The sequence below is a fragment of the Taudactylus pleione genome, unplaced genomic scaffold (assembly GCF_031769625.1).
Source record: "Taudactylus pleione unplaced genomic scaffold, aTauple2 ptg000551l, whole genome shotgun sequence".
NCBI classification, from domain to species: domain Eukaryota; kingdom Metazoa; phylum Chordata; class Amphibia; order Anura; family Myobatrachidae; genus Taudactylus; species Taudactylus pleione.
The window spans coordinates 1,879,018-1,903,373 of record NW_028284953.1 but is presented as its reverse complement, the minus strand read 5'-3'; the positions used below and the strand labels follow the sequence as shown (position 1 = coordinate 1,903,373).

Sequence of the window (24,356 nt, the reverse complement as noted above, 5' to 3'; positions counted from 1 at the left end):
TTCCTGTTTTTGAGCCTGTTTTCAGAATTTTATGGTTATTGAAGTATATACAGAATCACATTTTGGTAATTGACAGTACACTATCTGCAGGGATTGTTTCCCAAAAACGTTTTAGGTACAATAATCCTTGTGACTGCTAAAAGATCTTTCAAAAATGTAATGAACTTACTCAGACAGAGCCCAAACATTCTTCTTTCCTGAATTCCAGAATTTTTGTCAAATTCCTAGTCCTTTAGTACAATAATTCACAATTAATTTATTCAAAGCATGTTAAGATAGCTTTATAATAATCATTAAACACAAATAGTGCAAGCACCTTCAAAGAATCTGCTTATTTTCTGAAATTTTCTCAAGATTCAGTATTGTGAAAAAATGGATGATTGAGAAACAAAATCAAAATGCCGTGACCCAGATTCGAACCGGGGTTGCTGCGGCCACAACGCAGAGTACTAACCTCTATACGATCATGACAATTTAAGTGAGCTAGGTAGGAGTTGAACCTACAATCTTCTGATCTATAGTCAGACGCGTTATCCATTGCCCACTGTCCCAGGTGCTTTGTAGCAATTGAAGAGTCTTTCCTCTTTTTGAGCCTGTTTTAAAGTTTTATGGTTATTGAAGTATATACAGAATCACATTTTGGAAATTGACTGTACACTATCTGCAGGGATTGTTTCCCAAAAATGTTTTAGGTACAATAATCCTTGTGACTGCTAAAAGATCTTTAAAAATGTAATGAACTTACGCAAACAGAGCCCAAACATTCTTCTTTCCTGAATTCTAGAATTTATGTCAAATTCCCAGTCCTTTAGTAAAATAATTCACAATTAAATTATTCAAAGCATGTTAAGATAGCTTTATAATAAGCATTAAACACAAATAGTGCAAGCACCTTCAAAGAATCTGCTTACTTTCTGAAATTTTCTTAAGATTCAGTATTGTGAAAAAATGGATGATTGAGAAACAAAATCAAAATGCCGTGATCCGGATTCGAACCGGGGTTGCTGCGGCCACAACGCAGAGTACTAACCACTATACGATCACGGCAATTTAATTGAGCCAGGTAGGAGTAGAACCTACAATCTACAGATCCATAGTCAGACACGTTATCCATTGCCCACTGTCCCGGGTGTCTTGTAGTAATTGAAGTGTCTTTCCTGTTTTTGAGCCTGTTTTCAGAATTTTATGGTTATTGAAGTATATACAGAATCACATTTTGGAAATTGACTGTACACTATCTGCAGGGATTGTTTCCCAAAAACGTTTTAGGTAAAATAATCCTTGTGACTGCTAAAAGATCTTTAAAAAATGTGATGAACTTACTCTGACAGAGCCCAAACATTCTTCTTTCCTGAATTCTAGAATTTATGTCAAATTCCCAGTCCTTTAGTACAATAATTCACAATTAAATTATTCAAAGCATGTTAAGATAGCTTTATATTAAGCATTAAACACAAATAGTGCAATCACCTTCAAAGAATCTGCTTACTCTCTGAAATTTTCTTAAGATTCAGTATTGTGAAAAAATGCATGATTGTGAAACAAAATTAAAATGCCGTGACCCGGATTCAAACCGGGGTTGCTGCGGCCACAACGCAGAGTACTAACCACTATGCGATCAAGGCAATATAAGCAAGCCAGGTAGGAGTCGAACCTACAATCTTCTGATCCGTAGTCAGACGCGTTATCCATTGCGCCACTGGCCCACATGTTTTGTAGTAATTGAAGTGACTTTCCTGTTTTTGAGCCTATTTTCAGAGTTTTATGGTTATTGAAGTATATACAGAATCACATTTTGGAAATTGACTGTAGACTATCTGCAGGGATTGTTTCCCAAAAACGTTTTAGGTAAAATAATAATTGTGACTGCTAAAAGAAATTTCAAAAATGTGATGAACTTACTCAGAAGGAAGCCCAAACATTCTTCTTTCCTGAATTCTAGAATTTATGTCAAATTCCCAGTACTTTAGTACAATAATTCACAATTAAATTATTCAAAGCATGTTAAGATAGCTTTATAATAAGCATTAAACACAAATAGTGCAAGCACCTTCAAAGAATCTGCTTACTTTCTGAAATTTTCTTAAGATTCAGTATTGTGAAAAAATGGATGATTGAGAAACAAAATCAAAATGCCGTAACCCGGATTCGAACCGGGGTTGCTGCGGCCACAACACAGAGTACTAACAACTATACGATCACGGCAATTTAAGCGAGCCAGGTAGGAGTCGAACCTACAATCTACAGATCCATAGTCAGACTCGTTATCCATTGCCCACTGTCCCGGGTGTTTTGTAGTAATTGAAGTGTCTTTCCTGTTTTTGAGCCTGTTTTCAGAATTTTATGGTTATTGAAGTATATACAGAATCACATTTTGGTAATTGACAGTACACTATCTGCAGGGATTGTTTCCCAAAAACGTTTTAGGTAAAATAATCCTTGTGACTGCTAAAAGATCTTTAAAAAATGTGATGAACTTACTCAGACAGAGCCCAAACATTCTTCTTTCCTGAATTCCAGAATTTATGTCAAATTCCCAGTCCTTTAGTACAATAATTCACAATTAAAGTATTCAAAGCATGTTAAGATAGCTTTATAATAAGCATTAAACACAAATAGTGCAAGCACCTTCAAAGAATCTGCTTACTCTCTGAAATTTTCTTAAGATTCAGTATTGTGAAAAAATGCATGATTGTGAAACAAAATTAAAATGCTGTGACCTGTTTTCGAACCGGGGTTGCTGCGGCCACAACGCAGAGTACTAACCACTTTACGATCACGGCAATTTAAGCGAGCAAGGTAGGAGTTGAACCTACAAACTTATGATCCGTAGTCAGACACGTTATCCATTGCGCCACTGGCCCAGGTGCCCTGTGGTATTTGAAGTGTCTTTCCTGTTTTTGAGCCAGTTTTGGAGTTTTATGGTTATTGAAGTATATACAGAATCACATTTTGGAAATTGACTGTACACTATCTGCAGGGATTGTTTCCCAAAAACGTTTTAGGTAAAATAATAATTGTGACTGTTAAAAGATCTTTAAAAAATGTGATGAACTTACTCAGTCAGAGCCCAAACATTCTTCTTTCCTGAATTCCAGAATTTATGTCAAATTCCCAGTCCTTTAGTACAATAATTCACAATTAAATTATTCAAAGCATGTTAAGATAGCTTTATAATAAGCATTAAACACAAATAGTGCAAGCACCTTCAATGAATCTGCTTACTTTCTGAAATTTTCTTAAGATTCAGTATTGTGAAAAAATGGATGATTGTGAAACAAAATCAAAATGCTGTGACCCGTTTTCGAAATGGGGTTGCTGCAGCCACAACGCAGAGTACTAACTACTATACAATCACGGCAATTTAAGCGAGCCAGGTAGGAGTCGAACCTACAAACTTATGATCCGTAGTCAGACACGTTATCCATTGCGCCACTGGCCCAGGTGCCCTATAGTAATTGCAGTGTCTTTCCTGTTTTTGAGCCAGTTTTGGAGTTTTATGGTTATTGAAGTATATACAGAATCACATTTTGGAAATTGACTGTACACTATCTGCAGGGATTGTTTCCCAAAAACGTTTTAGGTACAATAATCCTTGGGACTGCTAAAAGATCTTTCAAAAAGGTAATGAACTTACTCAGACAGAGCACTAACATTCTTCTTTCCTGAATTCCAGAATTTATGTCAAATTCCTCGTCCATTAGTAAAATAATTCACAATTAAATTATTCAAAGCATGTTAAGATAGCTTTATAATAAGCATTAAACACAAATAGTGCAAGCACCTTCAAAGAATCTGCTTACTTTCTGAAATTTTCTTAAGATTCAGTATTGTGAAAAAATGGATGGTTGAGAAACAAAATCAAAATGCCGTGACCTGTTTTCGAACCGGGGTTGCTGCGGCCACAACGCAGAGTACTAACCGCTATGCGATCAAGGTAATATAAGCGAGCCAGGTAAGAGTCGAACCTACAATCTTCAGATCCGTAGTCAGACACGTTATCCATTGCGCCACTGGCCCACGTGTTTTGTAGTAATTGAAGTGTCTTTCCTGTTTTTGAGCCTATTTGCAGAGTTTTATGGTTATTGAAGTATATACAGAATCACATTTTGGAAATTGACTGTAGACTACCTGCAGGGATTGTTTCCCAAAAACTTTTAGGTAAAATAATAATTGTGACTGCTAAAAGATATTTCAAAAATGTGATGAACTTACTCAGAAGGAAGCCCAAACATTCTTCTTTCCTGAATTCTAGAATTTATGTCAAATTCCCAGTACTTTAGTACAATAATTCACAATTAAATTATTCAAAGCATGTTAAGATAGCTTTATAATAAGCATTAAACACAAATAGTGTAAGCACCTTCAAAGAATCTGCTTACTTTCTGAAATTTTCTTAAGATTCAGTATTGTGAAAAAATGGATGATTGAGAAACAAAATCAAAACGCCGTGACCCGGATTCGAACCGGGGTTGCTGCGGCCACAACGCAGAGTACTAACCACTATACGATCACGGCAATTTTAGTGAGCCAAGTAGGAGTCGAACCTACAATCTACAGATCCATAGTCAGACACGTTATCCATTGCCCACTGTCCCGGGTGTCTTGTAGTAATTGAAGTGTCTTTCCTGTTTTTGAGCCTGTTTTCAGAATTTTATGGTTATTGAAGTATATACAGAATCACATTTTGGTAATTGACTGTACACTATCTGCAGGGATTGTTTCCCAAAAACGTTTTAGGTAAAATAATCCTTGTGACTGCTAAAAGATCTTTAAAAAATGTGATGAACTTACTCAGACAGAGCCCAAACATTCTTCTTTCCTGAATTCCAGAATTTATGTCAAATTCCCAGTCCTTTAGTACAATAATTCACAATTAAATTATTCAAAGCATGTTAAGATAGCTTTATAATAAGCATTAAACACAAATAGTGCAAGCACCTTCAAAGAATCTGCTTACTTTCTGAAATTTTCTTAAGATTCAGTATTGTGAAAAAATGGATGATTGAGAAACAAAATCAAAATGCCGTGATCCGGATTCAAACCGGGGTTGCTGCGGCCACAACGCAGAGTACTAACCACTATACGATCACGTCAATTTAAGCAAGCCAGGTAGGAGTCGAACCTACAAACTTATGATCCGTAGTCAGACACGTTATCCATTGCGCCATTTGCCCAGGTGCCCTGTAGTAATTGAAGTGTCTTTCCTGTTTTTGAGCCAGTTTTGGAGTTTTATGGTTATTGAAGTATATACAGAATCACATTTTGGAAATTGACTGTACACTATCTGCAGGGATTGTTTCCCAAAAACGTTTTAGGTAAAATAATCCTTGTGACTGCTAAAAGATCTTTAAAAAATTTGATAAACTTACTCAGACAGAGCCCAAACATTCTTCATTCCTGAATTCCAGAATTTATGTCAAATTCCCAGTCCTTTAGTACAATAATTCACAATTAAATTATTCAAAGCATGTTAAGATAGCTTTATAATAAGCATTAAACACAAATAGTGCAAGCACCTTCAAAGAATCTGCTTACTTTCTGAAATTTTCTTAAGATTCAGTATTGTGAAAAAATGGATGATTGTGAAACAAAATCAAAACGCCGTGATCCGGATTCAAACCGGGGTTGCTGCGGCCACAACGCAGAGTACTAACCACTATACGATCACGGCAATTTTAGTGAGCCAAGTAGGAGTCGAACCTACAATCTACAGATCCATAGTCAGACACGTCATCCATTGCCCACTGTCCCGGGGGTCTTGTAGTAATTGAAGTGTCTTTCCTGTTTTTGAGCCTGTTTTCAGAATTTTATGGTTATTGAAGTATATACAGAATCACATTTTGGTAATTGACTGTACACTATCTGCAGGGATTGTTTCCCAAAAACGTTTTAGGTAAAATAATCCTTGTGACTGCTAAAAGATCTTTAAAAAATGTGATGAACTTACTCAGACAGAGCCCAAACATTCTTCTTTCCTGAATTCCAGAATTTATGTCAAATTCCCAGTCCTTTAGTACAATAATTCACAATTAAATTATTCAAAGCATGTTAAGATAGCTTTATAATAAGCATTAAACACAAATAGTGCAAGCACCTTCAAAGAATCTGCTTACTTTCTGAAATTTTCTTAAGATTCAGTATTGTGAAAAAATGGATGATTGTGAAACAAAATCAAAATGCTGTGACCCGTTTTCGAACCGGGGTTGCTGCGGCCACAACGCAGAGTACTAACCACTATACGATCATGTCAATTTAAGCGAGCCAGGTAGGAGTCGAATCTACAAACTTATGATCCGTAGTCAGACACTTTTTTCCATTGCGCCACTGGCCCAGGTGCCCTGTAGTAATTGAAGTGTCTTTCCTGTTTTTGAACCAGTTTTGGAGTTTTATGGTTATTGAAGTATATACAGAATCACATTTTGGAAATTGACTGTACACTATCTGCAGGGATTGTTTTCCAAAAACGTTTTAGGTAAAATAATCCTTGTGACTGCTAAAAGATCTTTAAAAAATGTGATGAACTTACTCAGACAGAGCCCAAACATTCTTCTTTCCTGAATTCCAGAATTTATGTCAAATTCCAAGTACTTTAGTACAATAATTCACAATTAAATTATTCAAAGCATGTTAAGATAGCTTTATAATAAGCATTAAACACAAATAGTGCAAGCACCTTCAAAGAATCTGCTTACTTTCTGAAATTTTCTTAAGATTCAGTATTGTGAAAAAATGGATGATTGTGAAACAAAATCAAAATGCTGTGACCCGTTTTCGAAATGGGGTTGCTGCAGCCACAACACAGAGTACTAACTACTATACAATCACGGCAATTTAAGCGAGCCAGGTAGGAGTCAAACCTACAATCTTCTGATCCGTAGTCAGACACGTTATCCATTGCGCCACTGGCCCACGTGTTTTGTAGTAATTGAAGTGTCTTTCCTGTTTTTGAGCCTTTTTTCAGAGTTTTATGGTTATTGAAGTATATACAGAATCACATTTTGGAAATTGACTGTACACTATCTGCAGGGATTGTTTTCCAAAAACGTTTTAGGTAAAATAATCCTTGTGACTGCTAAAAGATCTTTAAAAAATGTGATGAACTTACTCAGACAGAGCCCAAACATTCTTCTTTCCTGAATTCCAGAATTTATGTCAAATTCCAAGTACTTTAGTACAATAATTCACAATTAAATTATTCAAAGCATGTTCAGATAGCTTTATAATAAGCATTAAACACAAATAGTGCAAGCACCTTCAAAGAATCTGCTTACTTTCTGAAATTTTCTTAAGATTCAGTATTGTGAAAAAATGGATGATTGTGAAACAAAATCAAAATGCTGTGACCCGTTTTCGAAATGGGGTTGCTGCAGCCACAACACAGAGTACTAACTACTATACAATCACGGCAATTTAAGCGAGCCAGGTAGGAGTCAAACCTACAATCTTCTGATCCGTAGTCAGACACGTTATCCATTGCGCCACTGGCCCACGTGTTTTGTAGTAATTGAAGTGTCTTTCCTGTTTTTGAGCCTTTTTTCAGAGTTTTATGGTTATTGAAGTATATACAGAATCACATTTTGGAAATTGACTGTACACTATCTGCAGGGATTGTTTCCCAAAAACGTTTTAGGTAAAATAATCCTTCTGACTGCTAAAAGATCTTTAAAAATGTGATGAACTTACTCTGACAGAGCCCAAACATTCTTCTTTCCTGAATTCTAGAATTTATGTCAAATTCCCAGTCCTTTAGTAAAATAATTCACAATTAAATTATTCAAAGCATGTTAAGATAGCTTTATAATAAGCATTAAACACAAATAGTGCAAGCACCTTCAAAGAATCTGCTTACTTTCTGAAATTTTCTTAAGATTCAGTATTGTGAAAAAATGGATGATTGAGAAACAAAATCAAAATGCCGTGACCCGGATTCGAACCGGGGTTGCTGCGGCCACAACGCAGAGTACTAACCACTATACGATCACGGCAATTTAAGCAAACCAGGTAGGAGTCGAACCTACAAACTTATGATCCATAGTCAGACACGCTATCTATTGCGCCACTGGCCCAGGTGCCCTGTAATAATTGAAGTATCTTTCCTGTTTTTGAGCCTGTTTTAAAGTTTTATGGTTATTGAAGTATATACAGAATCACATTTTGGAAATTGACTGTACACTATCTGCAGGGATTGATTCCCAAAAACGTTTTAGGTAAAATAATCCTTGTGACTGCTAAAAGATCTTTCAAAAATGTAATGAACTTACTCAGACAGAGCACAAACATTCTTCTTTCCTGAATTCCAGAATTTATGTCAAATTCCCAGTCCTTTAGTAAAATAATTCACAATTAAATTATTCAAAGCATGTTAAGATAGCTTTATAATAAGCATTAAACACAAATAGTGCAAGCACCTTCAAAGAATCTGCTTACTTTCTGAAATTTTCTTAAGATTCAGTATTGTGAAAAAATGGATGATTGAGAAACAAAATCAAAATGCCGTGACCTGTTTTCGAACCGGGGTTGCTGCGGCCACCATGCAGAGTACTAACCACTATGCGATCAAGGCAATATAAGCGAGCCAGGTAGGAGTCGAACCTACAATCTTCTGATCCGTAGTCAGACGCGTTATCCATTGCGCCACTGGCCCACGTGTTTGGTAGTAATTGAAGTGTCTTTCCTGTTTTTGAGCCTATTTTCAGAGTTTTATGGTTATTGAAGTATATACAGAATCACATTTTGGAAATTGACTGTAGACTATCTGCAGGGATTGTTTCCCAAAAACGTTTTAGGTAAAATAATAATTGTGACTGCTAAAAGATATTTAAAAAATGTGATGAACTTACTCAGAAGGAAGCCCAAACATTCTTATTTCCTGAATTCCAGAATTTATGTCAAATTCCCAGTACTTTAGTACAATAATTCACAATTAAATTATTCAAAGCATGTTAAGATAGCTTTATAATAAGCATTAAACACAAATAGTGCAAGCACCTTCAAAGAATCTGCTTACTTTCTGAAATTTTCTTAAGATTCAGTATTGTGAAAAAATGGATGATTGAGAAACAAAATCAAAATGCCGTGACCCGGATTCGAACTGGGGTTGCTGCGGCCACAACGCAGAGTACTAACCACTATACGATCACGGCAATTTAAGCGAGCCAGGTAGGAGTCGAACCTACAATCCACAGATCCATAGTCAGACAAGTTATCCATTGCCCACTGTCCCAGGTGTCTTGAAGTAATTGAAGTGTCTTTCCTGTTTTTGAGCCTGTTTTCAGAATTTTATGGTTATTGAAGTATATACAGAATCACATTTTGGTAATTGACTGTACACTATCTGCAGGGATTGTTTCCCAAAAACGTTTTAGGTAAAATAATCCTTGTGACTGCTAAAAGATCTTTAAAAAATGTGATGAACTTACTCAGACAGAGCCCAAACATTCTTCTTTCCTGAATTCCAGAATTTATGTCAAATTCCCAGTCCTTTAGTACAATAATTCACAATTAAATTATTCAAAGCATGTTAAGATAGCTTTATAATAAGCATTAAACACAAATAGTGCAAGCACCTTCAAAGAATCTGCTTACTTTCTGAAATTTTCTTAAGATTCAGTATTGTGAAAAAATGGATGATTGAGAAACAAAATCAAAATGCCGTGACCCGGATTCAAACCGGGGTTGCTGCGGCCACAACGCAGAGTACTAACCACTATACGATCACGTCAATTTAAGCAAGCCAGGTAGGAGTCGAACCTACAAACTTATGATCCGTAGTCAGACACGTTATCCATTGCGCCACTTGCCCAGGTGCCCTGTAGTAATTGAAGTGTCTTTCCTGTTTTTGAGCCAGTTTTGGAGTTTTATGGTTATTGAAGTATATACAGAATCACATTTTGGAAATTGACTGTACACTATCTGCAGGGATTGTTTCCCAAAAACGTTTTAGGTAAAATAATCCTTGTGACTGCTAAAAGATCTTTAAAAAATGTGATGAACTTACTCAGACAGAGCCCAAACATTCTTCATTCCTGAATTCCAGAATTTATGTCAAATTCCCAGTCCTTTAGTACAATAATTCACAATTAAATTATTCAAAGCATGTTAAGATAGCTTTATAATAAGCATTAAACACAAATAGTGCAAGCACCTTCAAAGAATCTGCTTACTTTCTGAAATTTTCTTAAGATTCAGTATTGTGAAAAAATGGATGATTGTGAAACAAAATCAAAACACCGTGACCCGGATTCGAACCGGGGTTGCTGCGGCCACAACGCAGAGTACTAACCACTATACGATCACGGCAATTTTAGTGAGCCAAGTAGGAGTCGAACCTACAATCTACAGATCCATAGTCAGACACGTTATCCATTGCCCACTGTCCCGGGGGTCTTGTAGTAATTGAAGTGTCTTTCCTGTTTTTGAGCCTGTTTTCAGAATTTTATGGTTATTGAAGTATATACAGAATCACATTTTGGTAATTGACTGTACACTATCTGCAGGGATTGTTTCCCAAAAACGTTTTAGGTAAAATAATCCTTGTGACTGCTAAAAGATCTTTAAAAAATGTGATGAACTTACTCAGACAGAGCCCAAACATTCTTCTTTCCTGAATTCCAGAATTTATGTCAAATTCCCAGTCCTTTAGTACAATAATTCACAATTAAATTATTCAAAGCATGTTAAGATAGCTTTATAATAAGCATTAAACACAAATAGTGCAAGCACCTTCAAAGAATCTGCTTACTTTCTGAAATTTTCTTAAGATTCAGTATTGTGAAAAAATGGATGATTGTGAAACAAAATCAAAATGCTGTGACCCGTTTTCGAACCGGGGTTGCTGCGGCCACAACGCAGAGTACTAACCACTATACGATCATGTCAATTTAAGCGAGCCAGGTAGGAGTCGAATCTACAAACTTATGATCCGTAGTCAGACACTTTTTTCCATTGCGCCACTGGCCCAGGTGCCCTGTAGTAATTGAAGTGTCTTTCCTGTTTTTGAACCAGTTTTGGAGTTTTATGGTTATTGAAGTATATACAGAATCACATTTTGGAAATTGACTGTACACTATCTGCAGGGATTGTTTCCCAAAAACGTTTAAGGTAAAATAATCCTTGTGACTGCTAAAAGATCTTTAAAAAATGTGATGAACTTACTCAGACAGAGCCCAAACATTCTTCTTTCCTGAATTCCAGAATTTATGTCAAATTCCAAGTACTTTAGTACAATAATTCACAATTAAATTATTCAAAGCATGTTAAGATAGCTTTATAATAAGCATTAAACACAAATAGTGCAAGCACCTTCAAAGAATCTGCTTACTTTCTGTAATTTTCTTAAGATTCAATATTGTGAAAAAATGGATGATTGAGAAACAAAATCAAAATGCCGTGACCCGGATTCGAACTGGGGTTGCTGCGGCCACAACGCAGAGTACTAACCACTATACGAACACGGCAATTTAAGCGAGCCAGGTAGGAGTCGAACCTACAATCTACAGATCCATAGTCAGACAAGTTATCCATTGCCCACTGTCCCAGGTGTCTTGAAGTAATTGAAGTGTCTTTCCTGTTTTTGAGCCTGTTTTCAGAATTTTATGGTTATTGAAGTATATACAGAATCACATTTTGGTAATTGACTGTACACTATCTGCAGGGATTGTTTCCCAAAAACGTTTTAGGTAAAATAATCCTTGTGACTGCTAAAAGATCTTTAAAAAATGTGATGAACTTACTCAGACAGAGCCCAAACATTCTTCTTTCCTGAATTCCAGAATTTATGTCAAATTCCCAGTCCTTTAGTACAATAATTCACAATTAAATTATTCAAAGCATGTTAAGATAGCTTTATAATAAGCATTAAACACAAATAGTGCAAGCACCTTCAAAGAATCTGCTTACTTTCTGAAATTTTCTTAAGATTCAGTATTGTGAAAAAATGGATGATTGAGAAACAAAATCAAAATGCCGTGACCCGGATTCAAACCGGGGTTGCTGCGGCCACAACGCAGAGTACTAACCACTATACGATCACGTCAATTTAAGCAAGCCAGGTAGGAGTCGAACCTACAAACTTATGATCCGTAGTCAGACACGTTATCCATTGCGCCACTTGCCCAGGTGCCCTGTAGTAATTGAAGTGTCTTTCCTGTTTTTGAGCCAGTTTTGGAGTTTTATGGTTATTGAAGTATATACAGAATCACATTTTGGAAATTGACTGTACACTATCTGCAGGGATTGTTTCCCAAAAACGTTTTAGGTAAAATAATCCTTCTGACTGCTAAAAGATCTTTAAAAAATGTGATGAACTTACTCTGACAGAGCCCAAACATTCTTCTTTCCTGAATTCTAGAATTTATGTCAAATTCCAAGTACTTTAGTACAATAATTCACAATTAAATTATTCAAAGCATGTTAAGATAGCTTTATAATAAGCATTAAACACAAATAGTGCAAGCACCTTCAAAGAATCTGTTTACTTTCTGAAATTTTCTTAAGATTCAGTATTGTGAAAAAATGGATGATTGAGAAACAAAATCAAAATGCCGTGACCCGGATTCGAACCGGGGTTGCTGCGGCCACAACGCAGAGTACTAACCACTATACGATCACGGCAATTTAAGCAAACCAGGTAGGAGTCGAACCTACAAACTTATGATCCATAGTCAGACACGCTATCTATTGCGCCACTGGCCCAGGTGCCCTGTAATAATTGAAGTATCTTTCCTGTTTTTGAGCCTGTTTTAAAGTTTTATGGTTATTGAAGTATATACAGAATCACATTTTGGAAATTGACTGTACACTATCTGCAGGGATTGATTCCCAAAAACGTTTTAGGTAAAATAATCCTTGTGACTGCTAAAAGATCTTTCAAAAATGTAATGAACTTACTCAGACAGAGCACAAACATTCTTCTTTCCTGAATTCCAGAATTTATGTCAAATTCCCAGTCCTTTAGTAAAATAATTCACAATTAAATTATTCAAAGCATGTTAAGATAGCTTTATAATAAGCATTAAACACAAATAGTGCAAGCACCTTCAAAGAATCTGCTTACTTTCTGAAATTTTCTTAAGATTCAGTATTGTGAAAAAATGGATGATTGAGAAACAAAATCAAAATGCCGTGACCTGTTTTCGAACCGGGGTTGCTGCGGCCACCATGCAGAGTACTAACCACTATGCGATCAAGGCAATATAAGCGAGCCAGGTAGGAGTCGAACCTACAATCTTCTGATACGTAGTCAGACGCGTTATCCATTGCGCCACTGGCCCACGAGTTTGGTAGTAATTGAAGTGTCTTTCCTGTTTTTGAGCCTATTTTCAGAGTTTTATGGTTATTGAAGTATATACAGAATCACATTTTGGAAATTGACTGTAGACTATCTGCAGGGATTGTTTCCCAAAAACGTTTTAGGTAAAATAATAATTGTGACTGCTAAAAGATATTTAAAAAATGTGATGAACTTACTCAGAAGGAAGCCCAAACATTCTTATTTCCTGAATTCCAGAATTTATGTCAAATTCCCAGTACTTTAGTACAATAATTCACAATTAAATTATTCAAAGCATGTTAAGATAGCTTTATAATAAGCATTAAACACAAATAGTGCAAGCACCTTCAAAGAATCTGCTTACTTTCTGAAATTTTCTTAAGATTCAGTATTGTGAAAAAATGGATGATTGAGAAACAAAATCAAAATGCCGTGACCCGGATTCGAACTGGGGTTGCTGCGGCCACAACGCAGAGTACTAACCACTATACGATCACGGCAATTTAAGCGAGCCAGGTAGGAGTCGAACCTACAATCCACAGATCCATAGTCAGACAAGTTATCCATTGCCCACTGTCCCAGGTGTCTTGAAGTAATTGAAGTGTCTTTCCTGTTTTTGAGCCTGTTTTCAGAATTTTATGGTTATTGAAGTATATACAGAATCACATTTTGGTAATTGACTGTACACTATCTGCAGGGATTGTTTCCCAAAAACGTTTTAGGTAAAATAATCCTTGTGACTGCTAAAAGATCTTTAAAAAATGTGATGAACTTACTCAGACAGAGCCCAAACATTCTTCTTTCCTGAATTCCAGAATTTATGTCAAATTCCCAGTCCTTTAGTACAATAATTCACAATTAAATTATTCAAAGCATGTTAAGATAGCTTTATAATAAGCATTAAACACAAATAGTGCAAGCACCTTCAAAGAATCTGCTTACTTTCTGAAATTTTCTTAAGATTCAGTATTGTGAAAAAATGGATGATTGAGAAACAAAATCAAAATGCCGTGACCCGGATTCAAACCGGGTTGCTGCGGCCACAACGCAGAGTACTAACCACTATACGATCACGTCAATTTAAGCAAGCCAGGTAGGAGTCGAACCTACAAACTTATGATCCGTAGTCAGACACGTTATCCATTGCGCCACTTGCCCAGGTGCCCTGTAGTAATTGAAGTGTCTTTCCTGTTTTTGAGCAAGTTTTGGAGTTTTATGGTTATTGAAGTATATACAGAATCACATTTTGGAAATTGACTGTACACTATCTGCAGGGATTGTTTCCCAAAAACGTTTTAGGTAAAATAATCCTTGTGACTGCTAAAAGATCTTTAAAAAATGTGATGAACTTACTCAGACAGAGCCCAAACATTCTTCATTCCTGAATTCCAGAATTTATGTCAAATTCCCAGTCCTTTAGTACAATAATTCACAATTAAATTATTCAAAGCATGTTAAGATAGCTTTATAATAAGCATTAAACACAAATAGTGCAAGCACCTTCAAAGAATCTGCTTACTTTCTGAAATTTTCTTAAGATTCAGTATTGTGAAAAAATGGATGATTGTGAAACAAAATCAAAACGCCGTGACCCGGATTCGAACCGGGTTTGCTGCGGCCACAACGCAGAGTACTAACCACTATACGATCACGGCAATTTTAGTGAGCCAAGTAGGAGTCGAACCTACAATCTACAGATCCATAGTCAGACACGTTATCCATTGCCCACTGTCCCAGGGGTCTTGTAGTAATTGAAGTGTCTTTCCTGTTTTTGAGCCTGTTTTCAGAATTTTATGGTTATTGAAGTATATACAGAATCACATTTTGGTAATTGACTGTACACTATCTGCAGGGATTGTTTCCCAAAAACGTTTTAGGTAAAATAATCCTTGTGACTGCTAAAAGATCTTTAAAAAATGTGATGAACTTACTCAGACAGAGCCCAAACATTCTTCTTTCCTGAATTCCAGAATTTATGTCAAATTACCAGTCCTTTAGTACAATAATTCACAATTAAATTATTCAAAGCATGTTAAGATAGCTTTATAATAAGCATTAAACACAAATAGTGCAAGCACCTTCAAAGAATCTGCTTACTTTCTGAAATTTTCTTAAGATTCAGTATTGTGAAAAAATGGATGATTGTGAAACAAAATCAAAATGCTGTGACCCGTTTTCGAACCGGGGTTGCTGCGGCCACAACGCAGAGTACTAACCACTATATGATCATGTCAATTTAAGCGAGCCAGGTAGGAGTCGAATCTACAAACTTATGATCCGTAGTCAGACACTTTTTTCCATTGCGCCACTGGCCCAGGTGCCCTGTAGTAATTGAAGTGTCTTTCCTGTTTTTGAACCAGTTTTGGAGTTTTATGGTTATTGAAGTATATACAGAATCACATTTTGGAAATTGACTGTACACTATCTGCAGGGATTGTTTCCCAAAAACGTTTTAGGTAAAATAATCCTTGTGACTGCTAAAAGATCTTTAAAAAATGTGATGAACTTACTCAGACAGAGCCCAAACATTCTTCTTTCCTGAATTCCAGAATTTATGTCAAATTCCAAGTACTTTAGTACAATAATTCACAATTAAATTATTCAAAGCATGTTAAGATAGCTTTATAATAAGCATTAAACACAAATAGTGCAAGCACCTTCAAAGAATCTGCTTACTTTCTGAAATTTTCTTAAGATTCAATATTGTGAAAAAATGGATGATTGTGAAACAAAATCAAAATGCTGTAACCCGTTTTCGAACCGGGGTTGCTGCGGCCACAACGCAGAGTACTAACCACTATACGATCATGTCAATTTAAGCGAGCCAGGTAGGAGTCGAATCTACAAACTTATGATCCGTAGTCAGACACTTTTTTCCATTGCGCCACTGGCCCAGGTGCCCTGTAGTAATTGAAGTGTCTTTCCTGTTTTTGAACCAGTTTTGGAGTTTTATGGTTATTGAAGTATATACAGAATCACATTTTGGAAATTGACTGTACACTATCTGCAGGGATTGTTTCCCAAAAACGTTTTAGGTAAAATAATCCTTGTGACTGCTAAAAGATCTTTAAAAAATGTGATGAACTTACTCAGACAGAGCCCAAACATTCTTCTTTCCTGAATTCCAGAATTTATGTCAAATTACAAGTACTTTAGTACAATAATTCACAATTAAATTATTCAAAGCATGTTAAGATAGCTTTATAATAAGCATTAAACACAAATAGTGCAAGCACCTTCAAATAATCTGCTTACTTTCTGAAATTTTCTTAAGATTCAGTATTGTGAAAAAATGGATGATTGTGAAACAAAATCAAAATGCTGTGACCCGTTTTCGAAATGGGGTTGCTGCAGCCACAACGCAGAGTACTAACTACTATACAATCACGGCAATTTAAGCGAGCCAGGTAGGAGTCAAACCTACAATCTTCTGATCCGTAGTCAGACGCGTTATCCATTGCGCCACTGGCCCACGTGTTTTGTAGTAATTGAAGTGTCTTTCCTGTTTTTGAGCCTTTTTTCAGAGTTTTATGGTTATTGAAGTATATACAGAATCACATTTTGGAAATTGACTGTACACTATCTGCAGGGATTGTTTCCCAAAAACGTTTTAGGTAAAATAATCCTTCTGACTGCTAAAAGATCTTTAAAAAATGTGATGAACTTACTCTGACAGAGCCCAAACATTCTTCTTTCCTGAATTCTAGAATTTATGTCAAATTCCAAGTACTTTAGTACAATAATTCACAATTAAATTATTCAAAGCATGTTAAGATAGCTTTATAATAAGCATTAAACACAAATAGTGCAAGCACCTTCAAAGAATCTGTTTACTTTCTGAAATTTTCTTAAGATTCAGTATTGTGAAAAAATGGATGATTGAGAAACAAAATCAAAATGCCGTGACCCGGATTCGAACCGGGGTTGCTGCGGCCACAACGCAGAGTACTAACCACTATACGATCACGGCAATTTAAGCAAGCCAGGTAGGAGTCGAACCTACAAACTTATGATCCATAGTCAGACACGCTATCTATTGCGCCACTGGCCCAGGTGCCTTGTAATAATTGAAGTGTCTTTCCTGTTTTTGAGCCTGTTTTAAAGTTTTATGGTTATTGAAGTATATACAGAATCACATTTTGGAAATTGACTGTACACTATCTGCAGGGATTGATTCCCAAAAACGTTTTAGGTAAAATAATCCTTGTGACTGCTAAAAGATCTTTCAAAAATGTAATGAACTTACTCAGACAGAGCACAAACATTCTTCTTTCCTGAATTCCAGAATTTATGTCAAATTCCCAGTCCTTTAGTAAAATAATTCACAATTAAATTATTCAAAGCATGTTAAGATAGCTTTATAATAAGCATTAAACACAAATAGTGCAAGCACCTTCAAAGAATCTGCTTACTTTCTGAAATTTTCTTAAGATTCAGTATTGTGAAAAAATGGATGATTGAGAAACAAAATCAAAATGCCGTGACCTGTTTTCGAACCGGGGTTGCTGCGGCCACAACGCAGAGTACTAACCACTATGCGATCAAGGCAATATAAGCGAGCCAGGTAGGAGTCGAACCTACAATCTTCTGATCTGTAGTCAGACGCGTTATCCATTGCGCCACTGGCCCACGTGTTTTGTAGTAATTGAAGTGTCTTTCCTGTTTTTGAGCCTTTTTTCAGAGTTTTATGGTTATTGAAGTATATACAGAATCACATTTTGGAAATTGACTGTACACTATCTGCAGGGATTGTTTCCCAAAAACGTTTTAGGTAAAATAATCCTTGTGACTGCTAAAAGATCTTTAAAAAATGTGATGAACTTACTCAGACAGAGCCCAAACATTCTTCTTTCCTGAATTCCAGAATTTATGTCAAATTCCCAGTCCTTTAGTACAATAATTCACAATTAAATTATTCAAAGCATGTTAAGATAGCTTTATAATAAGCATTAAACACAAATAGTGCAAGCACCTTCAAAGAATCTGCTTACTTTCTGAAATTTTCTTAAGATTCAGTATTGTGAAAAAATGGATGATTGAGAAACAAAATCAAAATGCCGTGACCCGGATTCAAACCGGGGTTGCTGCGGCCACAACGCAGAGTACTAACCACTATACGATCACGTCAATTTAAGCAAGCCAGGTAGGAGTCGAACCTACAAACTTATGATCCGTAGTCAGACACGTTATCCATTGCGCCACTTGCCCAGGTGCCCTGTAGTAATTGAAGTGTCTTTCCTGTTTTTGAGCCAGTTTTGGAGTTTTATGGTTATTGAAGTATATACAGAATCACATTTTGGAAATTGACTGTACACTATCTGCAGGGATTGTTTCCCAAAAACGTTTTAGGTAAAATAATCCTTGCGACTGCTAAAAGATCTTTAAAAAATGTGATGAACTTACTCAGACAGAGCCCAAACATTCTTCATTCCTGAATTCCAGAATTTATGTCAAATTCCCAGTCCTTTAGTACAATAATTCACAATTAAATTATTCAAAGCATGTTAAGATAGCTTTATAATAAGCATTAAACACAAATAGTGCAAGCACCTTCAAAGAATCTGCTTACTTTCTGAAATTTTCTTAAGATTCAGTATTGTGAAAAAATGGATGATTGTGAAACAAAATCAAAATGCTGTGACCCGTTTTCGAAATGGGGTTGCTGCAGCCACAACGCAGAGTACTAACTACTATACAATCATGGTAATTTAAGCGAGCCAGGTAGGAGTCGAACCTACAATCTTCTGATCCGTAGTCAGAAGCGTTATCCATTGCGCCACTGGCCCTCGTGTTTTGTAGTAATTGAAGCGTCTTTCCTGTTTTTGAGCCTATTTTCAGAGTTTTATGGTTATTGAAGTATATACAGAATCACATTTTGGAAATTGACTGTAGACTATCTGCAGGGATTATTTCCCAAAAACGTTTTAGGTAAAATAATAATTGTGACTGCTAAAAGATATTTAAAAAATGTGATGAACTTACTCAGAAGGAAGCCCAAACATTCTTATTTCCTGAATTCCAGAATTTATGTCAAATTCCCAGTACTTTAGTACAATAATTCACAATTAAATTATTCAAAGCATGTTAAGATAGCTTTATAATAAGCATTAAACACAAATAGTGCAAGCACCTTCAAAGAATCTGCTTACTTTCTGAAATTTTCTTAAGATTCAGTATTGTGAAAAAATGGATGATTGAGAAACAAAATCAAAATGCCGTGACCCAGATTCGAACTGGGGTTGCTGCGGCCACAACGCAGAGTACTAACCACTATATGATCACGGCAATTTAAGCGAGCCAGGTAGGAGTCGAACCTACAATCTACAGATCCATAGTCAGACAAGTTATCCATTGCCCACTGTCCCATGTGTCTTGAAGTAATTGAAGTGTCTTTCCTGTTTTTGAGCCTGTTTTCAGAATTTTATGGTTATTGAAGTATATACAGAATCACATTTTGGTAATTGACTGTACACTATCTGCAGGGATTGTTTCCCAAAAACGTTTTAGGTAAAATAATCCTTGTGACTGCTAAAAGATCTTTAAAAAATGTGATGAACTTACTCAGACAGAGCCCAAACATTCTTCTTTCCTGAATTCCAGAATTTATGTCAAATTCCCAGTCCTTTAGTACAATAATTCACAATTAAATTATTCAAAGCATGTTAAGATAGCTTTATAATAAGCATTAAACACAAATAGTGCAAGCACCTTCAAAGAATCTGCTTACTTTCTGAAATTTTCTTAAGATTCAGTATTGTGAAAAAATGGATGATTGAGAAACAAAATCAAAATGCCGTGACCCGGATTCAAACCGGGGTTGCTGCGGCCACAACGCAGAGTACTAACCACTATACGATCACGTCAATTTAAGCAAGCCAGGTAGGAGTCGAACCTACAAACTTATGATCCGTAGTCAGACACGTTATCCATTGCGCCACTTGCCCAGGTGCCCTGTAGTAATTGAAGTGTCTTTCCTGTTTTTGAGCCAGTTTTGGAGTTTTATGGTTATTGAAGTATATACAGAATCACATTTTGGAAATTGACTGTACACTATCTGCAGGGATTGTTTCCCAAAAACGTTTTAGGTAAAATAATCCTTGCGACTGCTAAAAGATCTTTAAAAAATGTGATGAACTTACTCAGACAGAGCCCAAACATTCTTCATTCCTGAATTCCAGAATTTATGTCAAATTCCCAGTCCTTTAGTACAATAATTCACAATTAAATTATTCAAAGCATGTTAAGATAGCTTTATAATAAGCATTAAACACAAATAGTGCAAGCACCTTCAAAGAATCTGCTTACTTTCTGAAATTTTCTTAAGATTCAGTATTGTGAAAAAATGGATGATTGTGAAACAAAATCAAAATGCTGTGACCCGTTTTCGAAATGGGGTTGCTGCAGCCACAACGCAGAGTACTAACTACTATACAATCATGGTAATTTAAGCGAGCCAGGTAGGAGTCGAACCTACAATCTTCTGATCCGTAGTCAGAAGCGTTATCCATTGCGCCACTGGCCCTCGTGTTTTGTAGTAATTGAAGCGTCTTTCCTGTTTTTGAGCCTATTTTCAGAGTTTTATGGTTATTGAAGTATATACAGAATCACATTTTGGAAATTGACTGTAGACTATCTGCAGGGATTATTTCCCAAAAACGTTTTAGGTAAAATAATAATTGTGACTGCTAAAAGATATTTAAAAAATGTGATGAACTTACTCAGAAGGAAGCCCAAACATTCTTATTTCCTGAATTCCAGAATTTATGTCAAATTCCCAGTACTTTAGTACAATAATTCACAATTAAATTATTCAAAGCATGTTAAGATAGCTTTATAATAAGCATTAAACACAAATAGTGCAAGCACCTTCAAAGAATCTGCTTACTTTCTGAAATTTTCTTAAGATTCAGTATTGTGAAAAAATGGATGATTGAGAAACAAAATCAAAATGCCGTGACCCAGATTCGAACTGGGGTTGCTGCGGCCACAACGCAGAGTACTAACCACTATATGATCACGGCAATTTAAGCGAGCCAGGTAGGAGTCGAACCTACAATCTACAGATCCATAGTCAGACAAGTTATCCATTGCCCACTGTCCCATGTGTCTTGAAGTAATTGAAGTGTCTTTCCTGTTTTTGAGCCTGTTTTCAGAATTTTATGGTTATTGAAGTATATACAGAATCACATTTTGGTAATTGACTGTACACTATCTGCAGGGATTGTTTCCCAAAAACGTTTTAGGTAAAATAATCCTTGTGACTGCTAAAAGATCTTTAAAAAATGTGATGAACTTACTCAGACAGAGCCCAAACATTCTTCTTTCCTGAATTCCAGAATTTATGTCAAATTCCCAGTCCTTTAGTACAATAATTCACAATTAAATTATTCAAAGCATGTTAAGATAGCTTTATAATAAGCATTAAACACAAATAGTGCAAGCACCTTCAAAGAATCTGCTTACTTTCTGAAATTTTCTTAAGATTCAGTATTGTGAAAAAATGGATGATTGAGAAACAAAATCAAAATGCCGTGACCCGGATTCAAACCGGGTTGCTGCGGCCACAACGCAGAGTACTAACCACTATACGATCACGTCAATTTAAGCAAGCCAGGTAGGAGTCGAACCTACAAACTTATGATCCGTAGTCAGACACGTTATCCATTGCGCCACTTGCCCAGGTGCCCTGTAGTAATTGAAGTGTCTTTCCTGTTTTTGAGCCAGTTTTGGAGTTTTATGGTTATTGAAGTATATACAGAATCACATTTTGGAAATTGACTGTACACTATCTGCAGGGATTGTTTCCCAAAAACGTTTTAGGTAAAATAATCCTTGTGACTGCTAAAAGATCTTTAAAAAATGTGATGAACTTACTCAGACAGAGCCCAAACATTCTTCATTCCTGAATTCCAGAATTTATGTCAAATTCCCAGTCCTTTAGTACAATAATTCACAATTAAATTATTCAAAGCATGTTAAGATAGCTTTATAATAAGCATTAAACACAAATAGTGCAAGCACCTTCAAAGAATCTGCTTACTTTCTGAAATTTTCTTAAGATTCAGTATTGTGAAAAAATGGATGATTGTCAAACAAAATCAAAACGCCGTGACCCGGATTCGAACCGGGTTTGCTGCGGCCACAACGCAGAGTACTAACCACTATACGATCACGGCAATTTTAGTGAGCCAAGTAGGAGTCGAACCTACAATCTACAGATCCATAGTCAGACACGTTATCCATTGCCCACTGTCCCGGGGGTCTTGTAGTAATTGAAGTGTCTTTCCTGTTTTTGAGCCTGTTTTCAGAATTTTATGGTTATTGAAGTATATACAGAATCACATTTTGGTAATTGACTGTACACTATCTGCAGGGATTGTTTCCCAAAAACGTTTTAGGTAAAATAATCCTTGTGACTGCTAAAAGATCTTTAAAAAATGTGATGAACTTACTCAGACAGAGCCCAAACATTCTTCTTTCCTGAATTCCAGAATTTATGTCAAATTACCAGTCCTTTAGTACAATAATTCACAATTAAATTATTCAAAGCATGTTAAGATAGCTTTATAATAAGCATTAAACACAAATAGTGCAAGCACCTTCAAAGAATCTGCTTACTTTCTGAAATTTTCTTAAGATTCAGTATTGTGAAAAAATGGATGATTGTGAAACAAAATCAAAATGCTGTGACCCGTTTTCGAACCGGGGTTGCTGCGGCCACAACGCAGAGTACTAACCACTATATGATCATGTCAATTTAAGCGAGCCAGGTAGGAGTCGAATCTACAAACTTATGATCCGTAGTCAGACACTTTTTTCCATTGCGCCACTGGCCCAGGTGCCCTGTAGTAATTGAAGTGTCTTTCCTGTTTTTGAACCAGTTTTGGAGTTTTATGGTTATTGAAGTATATACAGAATCACATTTTGGAAATTGACTGTACACTATCTGCAGGGATTGTTTCCCAAAAACGTTTTAGGTAAAATAATCCTTGTGACTGCTAAAAGATCTTTAAAAAATGTGATGAACTTACTCAGACAGAGCCCAAACATTCTTCTTTCCTGAATTCCAGAATTTATGTCAAATTCCAAGTACTTTAGTACAATAATTCACAATTAAATTATTCAAAGCATGTTAAGATAGCTTTATAATAAGCATTAAACACAAATAGTGCAAGCACCTTCAAAGAATCTGCTTACTTTCTGAAATTTTCTTAAGATTCAATATTGTGAAAAAATGGATGATTGTGAAACAAAATCAAAATGCTGTAACCCGTTTTCGAACCGGGGTTGCTGCGGCCACAACGCAGAGTACTAACCACTATACGATCATGTCAATTTAAGCGAGCCAGGTAGGAGTCGAATCTACAAACTTATGATCCGTAGTCAGACACTTTTTTCCATTGCGCCACTGGCCCAGGTGCCCTATAGTAATTGAAGTGTCTTTCCTGTTTTTGAACCAGTTTTGGAGTTTTATGGTTATTGAAGTATATACAGAATCACATTTTGGAAATTGACTGTACACTATCTGCAGGGATTGTTTCCCAAAAACGTTTTAGGTAAAATAATCCTTGTGACTGCTAAAAGATCTTTAAAAAATGTGATGAACTTACTCAGACAGAGCCCAAACATTCTTCTTTCCTGAATTCCAGAATTTATGTCAAATTCCAAGTACTTTAGTACAATAATTCACAATTAAATTATTCAAAGCATGTTAAGATAGCTTTATAATAAGCATTAAACACAAATAGTGCAAGCACCTTCAAATAATCTGCTTACTTTCTGAAATTTTCTTAAGATTCAGTATTGTGAAAAAATGGATGATTGTGAAACAAAATCAAAATGCTGTGACCCGTTTTCGAAATGGGGTTGCTGCAGCCACAACGCAGAGTACTAACTACTATACAATCATGGCAATTTAAGCGAGCCAGGTAGGAGTCAAACCTACAATCTTCTGATCCGTAGTCAGACGCGTTATCCATTGCGCCACTGGCCCACGTGTTTTGTAGTAATTGAAGTGTCTTTCCTGTTTTTGAGCCTTTTTTCAGAGTTTTATGGTTATTGAAGTATATACAGAATCACATTT

The 24,356-nt window shown here is 36.0% G+C and overlaps 15 non-coding genes across 15 annotated transcripts; all 15 read right to left on the bottom strand.

Annotated features, from left to right (window-relative positions):
- Positions 1 to 1,633: 1,633 nt before the first annotated feature.
- Positions 1,634 to 1,706, bottom strand: TRNAR-ACG (transfer RNA arginine (anticodon ACG)). Its single transcript has one exon. It is a non-coding gene; the product is annotated as a tRNA-Arg (tRNA).
- A 2,740-nt stretch (positions 1,707 to 4,446) lies between these two features.
- On the bottom strand, positions 4,447 to 4,518 carry TRNAH-GUG (transfer RNA histidin (anticodon GUG)). The gene has a single exon. It is a non-coding gene; the product is annotated as a tRNA-His (tRNA).
- A 2,321-nt stretch (positions 4,519 to 6,839) lies between these two features.
- Positions 6,840 to 6,912, bottom strand: TRNAR-ACG (transfer RNA arginine (anticodon ACG)). Its single transcript has one exon. It is a non-coding gene; the product is annotated as a tRNA-Arg (tRNA).
- Positions 6,913 to 7,418: 506 nt separating this feature from the next.
- TRNAR-ACG (transfer RNA arginine (anticodon ACG)) lies at positions 7,419 to 7,491 on the bottom strand. Its single transcript has one exon. It is a non-coding gene; the product is annotated as a tRNA-Arg (tRNA).
- Positions 7,492 to 7,916: 425 nt separating this feature from the next.
- Positions 7,917 to 7,988, bottom strand: TRNAH-GUG (transfer RNA histidin (anticodon GUG)). Its single transcript has one exon. It is a non-coding gene; the product is annotated as a tRNA-His (tRNA).
- A 586-nt stretch (positions 7,989 to 8,574) lies between these two features.
- On the bottom strand, positions 8,575 to 8,647 carry TRNAR-ACG (transfer RNA arginine (anticodon ACG)). The gene has a single exon. It is a non-coding gene; the product is annotated as a tRNA-Arg (tRNA).
- A 1,583-nt stretch (positions 8,648 to 10,230) lies between these two features.
- Positions 10,231 to 10,302, bottom strand: TRNAH-GUG (transfer RNA histidin (anticodon GUG)). Its single transcript has one exon. It is a non-coding gene; the product is annotated as a tRNA-His (tRNA).
- A 2,241-nt stretch (positions 10,303 to 12,543) lies between these two features.
- TRNAH-GUG (transfer RNA histidin (anticodon GUG)) lies at positions 12,544 to 12,615 on the bottom strand. The gene has a single exon. It is a non-coding gene; the product is annotated as a tRNA-His (tRNA).
- Positions 12,616 to 13,201: 586 nt separating this feature from the next.
- Positions 13,202 to 13,274, bottom strand: TRNAR-ACG (transfer RNA arginine (anticodon ACG)). Its single transcript has one exon. It is a non-coding gene; the product is annotated as a tRNA-Arg (tRNA).
- Positions 13,275 to 16,672: 3,398 nt separating this feature from the next.
- On the bottom strand, positions 16,673 to 16,745 carry TRNAR-ACG (transfer RNA arginine (anticodon ACG)). The gene has a single exon. It is a non-coding gene; the product is annotated as a tRNA-Arg (tRNA).
- A 426-nt stretch (positions 16,746 to 17,171) lies between these two features.
- TRNAH-GUG (transfer RNA histidin (anticodon GUG)) lies at positions 17,172 to 17,243 on the bottom strand. Its single transcript has one exon. It is a non-coding gene; the product is annotated as a tRNA-His (tRNA).
- A 586-nt stretch (positions 17,244 to 17,829) lies between these two features.
- TRNAC-ACA (transfer RNA cysteine (anticodon ACA)) lies at positions 17,830 to 17,902 on the bottom strand. Its single transcript has one exon. It is a non-coding gene; the product is annotated as a tRNA-Cys (tRNA).
- A 1,084-nt stretch (positions 17,903 to 18,986) lies between these two features.
- TRNAR-ACG (transfer RNA arginine (anticodon ACG)) lies at positions 18,987 to 19,059 on the bottom strand. The gene has a single exon. It is a non-coding gene; the product is annotated as a tRNA-Arg (tRNA).
- Positions 19,060 to 20,722: 1,663 nt separating this feature from the next.
- TRNAR-ACG (transfer RNA arginine (anticodon ACG)) lies at positions 20,723 to 20,795 on the bottom strand. The gene has a single exon. It is a non-coding gene; the product is annotated as a tRNA-Arg (tRNA).
- Positions 20,796 to 24,193: 3,398 nt separating this feature from the next.
- Positions 24,194 to 24,266, bottom strand: TRNAR-ACG (transfer RNA arginine (anticodon ACG)). The gene has a single exon. It is a non-coding gene; the product is annotated as a tRNA-Arg (tRNA).
- Between the last annotated feature and the right edge of the window lie 90 nt (positions 24,267 to 24,356).